This window comes from Neopelma chrysocephalum, unplaced genomic scaffold (assembly GCF_003984885.1).
Source record: "Neopelma chrysocephalum unplaced genomic scaffold, ASM398488v2 Primary Assembly neopelma1_97390, whole genome shotgun sequence".
NCBI lineage: Eukaryota > Metazoa > Chordata > Aves > Passeriformes > Pipridae > Neopelma > Neopelma chrysocephalum.
The window spans coordinates 3,046,052-3,052,830 of NW_020926031.1; positions in this window are offsets into that span (position 1 = coordinate 3,046,052).

The window sequence follows — 6,779 nt, forward strand, 5'->3', positions numbered from 1 at the left end:
TCAGAACTCTTTAAGGATTTGTACTCTGACAGTCAAACTATTCCTTGTTATTATCTTAAACATTGTTAGATTCTTCTGACAAAAAAGTTATAAAACCCCAGAGGGCTGGACTGAAATAATTACATGGCATACATATATCACTCTAATGATAAAGAAATGTGCCTCAGGATGTAGTTAAATGGAAACCTCTTGAACTGGTAGGAAAATGGCAATCTATTAGGTCATTCTCACTTCTACTTTAAGTGTATCAAGATCCTATTCTTCCATAATAAAGAATGCATTTCTGGTATTCTGAATGAAAATTAGTTGCTAAACTACTTTCATACCAGAGCAGCAGATTTTCTATCATTATGACTGCAATGTATTTACAATTTAGGTTGCAAAAAGAAAAATGGAATAGTTACAATGGCTATAAAATGAGTTGCGAGCAAAAGTTTTCCAAGTCTCTCTTTTAAAATCACACACCTTTCATTTGTTTTAAAACCACTTACCTTTTACTGTATTCTATGTAAAAAAAATAAGAATTAACTTTCTGTCAAGGAATTGGAATGTGAAACATAAAGACCAGTAAACAGAACAGTTTGGTCAGAAAAGTTTCAGAAAAAGTTTGGAAAAAATTGTTATTTTCTTTTTATCAAGAATACCGGCAGATTTGATGATTTTGCACAAACTCAGTTTAGGAAAAAAAACCCCAAACTAAACAAACCAAAACATTTCTTCTATAACAGCAATATTTTTTTGATAGGACTTTTCATTTGTTTGGCTTTTTTCAGTACCAAGCAAGTTCAAAAACTCAAAATCAAGGAACAATCATTTAACAAACCATAATGCTTTCATCCACATATAATTTTTTAATAAATTTTCATAGGAATTCTCAATTGCTTCCTTTCTAGATTCCACAAAGAAAGGTTTGAAATAATGGAATAAAAATCTGAATTTCTTTTGGTCCTAGTTAGTGCCTACCTCAATAGTAACTTTGTGCATGACCTTGGGAAAACTTTTTAATCTCACTCAGGTCTGTCTGGGAAAATAATAGTTCCTCACGAGTGCTACAGACTGTAAATTAATTGATTTTCTGAGATGTTCTTGTATTACAGTGGTATCAGCACACCATACCAGAAATCATTTGAGAATAATTCTTCAAGAATTCTAGTCCCACAGTTTTTTCAATAAAGCCATGTCATAACAGGTCTCAAGCACAACATAAATGGAGCACATTCCTTTTTCTGGCTTTCTGCCAAGACTGGATTTCACCCTTGGTGAATTTTACTGCTTTTTTCATGCTACTAAATCCATAAGACAACAGTACTCTAAAAGAAAGAAACCCCCACAATTTTTGCAACCTAATTGTGCATTCACTTGCAAATTACTGAGATGATATTTGAAGGTAAGAAAGGAGGATTGTTGTCATCTGCTGTCACCTGACACTTGAGTCATGTAACATGGTTTTACACAAGCATGTCCATAATCAAGCCTGTAACTTTTAAAATTTATTTTAGTAAAAACAAGCAAAACCAAACCAAAACACAAAACCACCCCTCTAGATTTAAATATTTGAAGCAGTGAAAATGCACTCACTGCTTTGCTTTCCGAAATTTCCCTGGTAAAATTTGAATTTTTCTAGCTTCAGATTCCAACTACCAAACCTTCTGTCTTTATCAGCTAGATTAAAGAGCTCTTTACCATCTCTCCATGGGAATACCAATATATGTTAAATTGCTTCTCAGTTTTGTTTTTTTTTATTAATAAAATAACTAGATAGAGCTTCTTGCCTCTCATTCCCTGTCAGGTTTCCTGACCTTAAATCATTTTTGTGCCTCCTGAAGGAATATTTTCCAATGTTTCAGCATCTGTTTAAAAGCACGGAGGGCACAGCTGTAATGGTCTCATTAATGCCATGTAGTACAGTATCAATTATTTCACTCAGTATTTGTCTACTTGGAAACAAGGAACTTTGCTTGCTACGGCATTACTTTGGTAGATCTTATGTTTCTGGCTCTGCACTATGATCCCTAAGCTATTTTGGTACCAGTACTTTCTCAGGAATAGCTCACAACCATTAAGTCATTTACATTCTTCCTCATAGAGTAACACGATAAAAAGGATTGGGGGGGGGGACACTGGAGTGTGTGCAAGTTCTCTCTGATGGCCAGGCCATCAACATGGAGACTTGCTCCTGTGTAACCTTGGAGATGTATCTTCAGGTTGAGATCCTTAACATTATTCAGATATTGAACCCAAATGAAAATATATTAATGAGATTTTGTTGTCTAAATACTACTGAGATGAGGGTTCTGAACTTTAGGCTTCCAATGCAAATTTCAAAGTCATGAGACTTGTGACCCAGGATTGCTGCTGAGACACCGTCCCTGTGTAACTTGGCCCATCCACAATTGAAAATGTCTATGTTTGTCCACTGACCACAGATTTCTAAATTCCACCACAACACATACAAACCTTCACACTGCTAAATTAAATTCATAGAGTTTTTCAGATGTTATACCAGGGATTTATTGTTCCACTTCTGCACATTATCAAACAATGGTTGCTGTGATAAGAAGCTGGAGTAATAAATCAGTATTGCCATCAAGAATATACTGGAGGCAGGTGTTTTATGTTGTATTTAGTGTTAATTAGGGCCTTTTAAAAAAGTTACTCTATGAAAATCTTTGATATAATTTCAATACAATAGCAATTAAAAGGAGCTAAAACAAATTTATTTCAATGCAGAGTACTTTAAAATGAAGCCAGGAAAGATTATCAACCATGAAATACCCAAAGACTAATAATCAGCAATTTTTAAACTTTATGGACTAAATATGCCTCTATCAGATCTCAAAGAATGTCTCACTTTTTAGGAATTTCCTGGAACAAAACTTTTCATTATAAAAACAATCAACAGTTCATAGTTATTTAGCAGAGAAAGGACTATTGCAATCAGATATTTTGTTCCTCTGCATCACACAGACAGGAGGATTTCCTTGAACTGATTCCAATGAGAGCTTCAAAGTCCTTCATTTCCAATTTTATCACCACATTTGTGGGTTCTCTTTGAACTTCACTAATATTACAGCATTTTCCTCAAATTATGGGTTCCAAAAGGGATCCTAGTATTCCAAGAACAGCTATTGAACAGCATACAAAGGTAGTATCCATCTTTCCACCATTTTTTTTATTATTCTGCTTTTATGACTTAAATCACATTAGTCTTTTTAATTTGGCATCACTACAGTGTTCTACTAGTTTTCTACACTAGCTCTAAATAATTTTCAGCATCACTGATTTCCAGCATGCCATCTCCCACGTCATAGGGGGAGCCAGCATTCCTAGTTTCTAGATGGCTTGACATTTGGACATAAGAAAATCATGTTATTTGCTTCTCTTGATAGACTAAGAAATACCATAAAATTTTTTAATGGGGATGCTATAATTAGGATTTTTATAATTTTAATTAATATTTTTATTACAATAAGGATGCTAATTATAATTACTCAATGGAGACTTGTGATTTAGAACTAAGAACTAAGTAAGGAAACTAAAAATTTTCTTGTTTACTTTTTTGTTTTCTGAAGCAGTATAAAAATGATATGTAATAAAACAGGATCAAAAATCTTGCCACAAAGGGAGCATTTTGTGCATGTTATACAAGCGATGAATTAATGTCAAAGCAACCAGCTGTGCAGTTCCCCTTTTTTTTTCCCTTTGTAGTTCATAAGAGAGCCCAGGGACATTACATCCCTCAACAGCCTGAATAGGTTTAAAAAATTGTAATAGGAACACTAAATCAATTCAATTTGATTTATTTAAACAAGACAAAAACCCTGAGGTTTTCATGCAGTTGTTTAAATGACAACCTCCAAAGTTAGGACCTAAAATAAGCAGTGGGGGAAAAAAAAAATCAACACAAACCCCAAACCCAACAACAAATAAAAGTAGTTTAAAACGTATATGCAATAGGCAAGCATTTAATGTCCATTGTGGTTCATCTAGGACCATATAAAAATGATAAGTAAAATGCAGATCAGTAAATACCAATGAGTTACTAGTTAAAAAAATTATAACTAGGACCATACCTCAGAAACTTGAAGTCTTACTTACATGTAAGCATTTTTCTGTAGATGAATCTATAAGTAAATGTAAACTAGTACAGATAAAATCTTCATATCAGCATAATCAGCTCAGTCTATGCATGAGTCCTTGAGGAAATCACAAAGGTAAAAAGCAAAATAAATCAAACAGAAATGTGGCACACTGTTTGAATTTTAAATAAAATGACTAAAAGTTTCACTGTCTACGTAATCACTGGAATGAGTTTACAACAATTAAAAACAGGACACTATCCTAAGTGTCTTTCATAAGAACATCATCTCTTCCTAAAGTAATTAAACAAATGTATCAAAAGTTAAAAATAATGTCTATTAGAAAACAAACACCATAAAACCCCTAAACCTATTTTCAAAAAAACCCAAAAAGTGCAAATGGCATATTTTACAAAAAACATTTCAGAATTCAAAGTCAAGATGAAATGGAAACACCTTGTTAAATCCATTTTTTAGACAATCAGTTGCACAAGGTTCGAAATACTTCAACTGGAAGGTCTGTGACAGATGGCCCACAAATGCAGACTGCAAAGTCATCTGCATAAAAGCAACACTGTAATCTACAGAGAATCACAAGGGTCACTAATGTGTCTGAAGAGAAAAGAGTATTATAATACATGGAACCCTCTGGGGCACCTTGTTAATTATTACAGGGTCACATTTCTGTGTAATGTTTTGTTCTTTACTCTAGAGCTAATTTTCAGTCAGTTTGGTGTATGTTTCTCAAAGCCCAAGGCCAAAAAAGAAATTACACTAAAAACTTGTGAAGGACGATGTGATAGTTGTTATTAGTGGAAATTAGTTTACCTTGATCAGGATAGTATCTACATTCGATATCGTACTGAAGGAAGCCTATTCAATCTAAGGCGACTGAAGGCCCACACCAAGACCTTAAACCATCTTGTCCGGGAGCTGCTTTATGCTGATGACGCCGCCCTTGTTGCCCACACAGAAGCAGCTCTGCAGCGTTTAACATCCTGCTTTGCAGACGCTGCTGAGCTCTTTGGGCTGGAAGTCAGCTTAAAGAAGACTGAAGTTCTCCATCAACCTGCACCTCAGGAAGTCCCCCATCATCCCCACATCACCATTGGCCAATCAGAGCTCAAATCAGTCCAGCAGTTTAATTACCTAGGCAGCCTCATCTCCTCGGATGGTAAGATTGACGGGGAGATAGACAACAGGCTAGCAAAGGCATATAGTGCTTTTGGAAAGCTTCATAAAAGAGTTTGGTGAAATAAACACCTGAAGAAAAGTACAAAGATCAGTGTTTACAGAGCCATAGTGCTGTCTACTCTCTTATACGGATCTGAATCATGGGTCATCTACCGCCACCACCTGTGTCTCCTAGAACGTTTCCATCAATGCTGCCTCCATACAATCCGAAACATCCACTGGTCAGATTATGTGACCAATACATCTGTTCTAGAACAGGCAGCAGCCACAAGTATTGAGGCCATGCTACTGAGAACACAGCTGCGATGGGCAGGGCACGTCTCAAGGATGAAGGACCACCGCCTCCCTAAGATCCTGCTTTATGGTGAACTTGCCACCGGCGGCCGCAAGAGAGGAGCCCCGAAGAGAAGACACAAGGACACCCTGAAACAACATCTCAGCCTTGGCCATATTGACCACCATAACTGGTCTACTCTGGCCTCCAATCGGGAGGTCTGGAGACACACCATCTATAACGCTGCTGATACCTTTGAGAAAGCTCGCAGGATCACCCTTGAGGAGAAAAGACAACGCAGAAAGAATCGTGCCTTGCAGAATATACCATCTGAGGAGTCTTTCTGCTGTGCCTTTTGCAACCGGACATGCCTTTCTCGTATTGGCCTCTTTAGCTACCAACGCGCTTGCAACAAACGTGGGCAGAGCCCTTCCCAAATCTTCATTCTCGAAGCCTAGCCATGATGATGATGATGATGATATTTGTGGATAAGTAGAGACTGAGAACTTGTTCCAATTAAGAAACAGCAGGTCATGTGAACCAGAGGGCTAAGTTCCAGTCCAGAAAAAAGGGAAAAAAAAAATCCCATTCATGTTAATGGCAGTTGTGCCATTTATTTGCAGCCTAAATACAGTCTGCAGCTTGAGATACAAAATTTAAACCTTATTATGTCATTCAGACTTTTGATTTTAGGTCATGCTTTCCATGCTTCCAATCTAAACATTTTTCTAGTTAAAACAAATAGCTGAAGAGTGGCTGCAGTGTTCCACATGGAGAGCAAGCAGTATCTGTTCATATTCTAATGACAAGATCCAAATACTCCACGCGCTCTTCGGGAACATCAGGGTTGACTCTGTTGCTGATTTCACATTGTGTTGTAACCCTTAAAAGAGTGTTCCTCTCCAAAAGCATATGTGCCCTCATGCCTTCAAACTGTGCCATTCAAAAGGATGTAGGACACCCTATATATGCTGTTTCCTACAACAGGATAAGGAAAAATATGTGCACAGGATGAAAGAAGGGAAATCTTCAGAGTTTTCAGCATCCAGAATTTTCAGATATTAACAAAATACTATCCTAGGACCTAGCATTAGTCTCTCTTAGGTCATGGGGAGTTACAAACACTGAGAGCACTTTGCCCCTAAGCAGGAGAGAACTATATGTATAGCACCCATCTGGGACCTTGACTGAAGATTGTTTCTTTTCCAGCCTCCTTAAGATAGGCAATAATT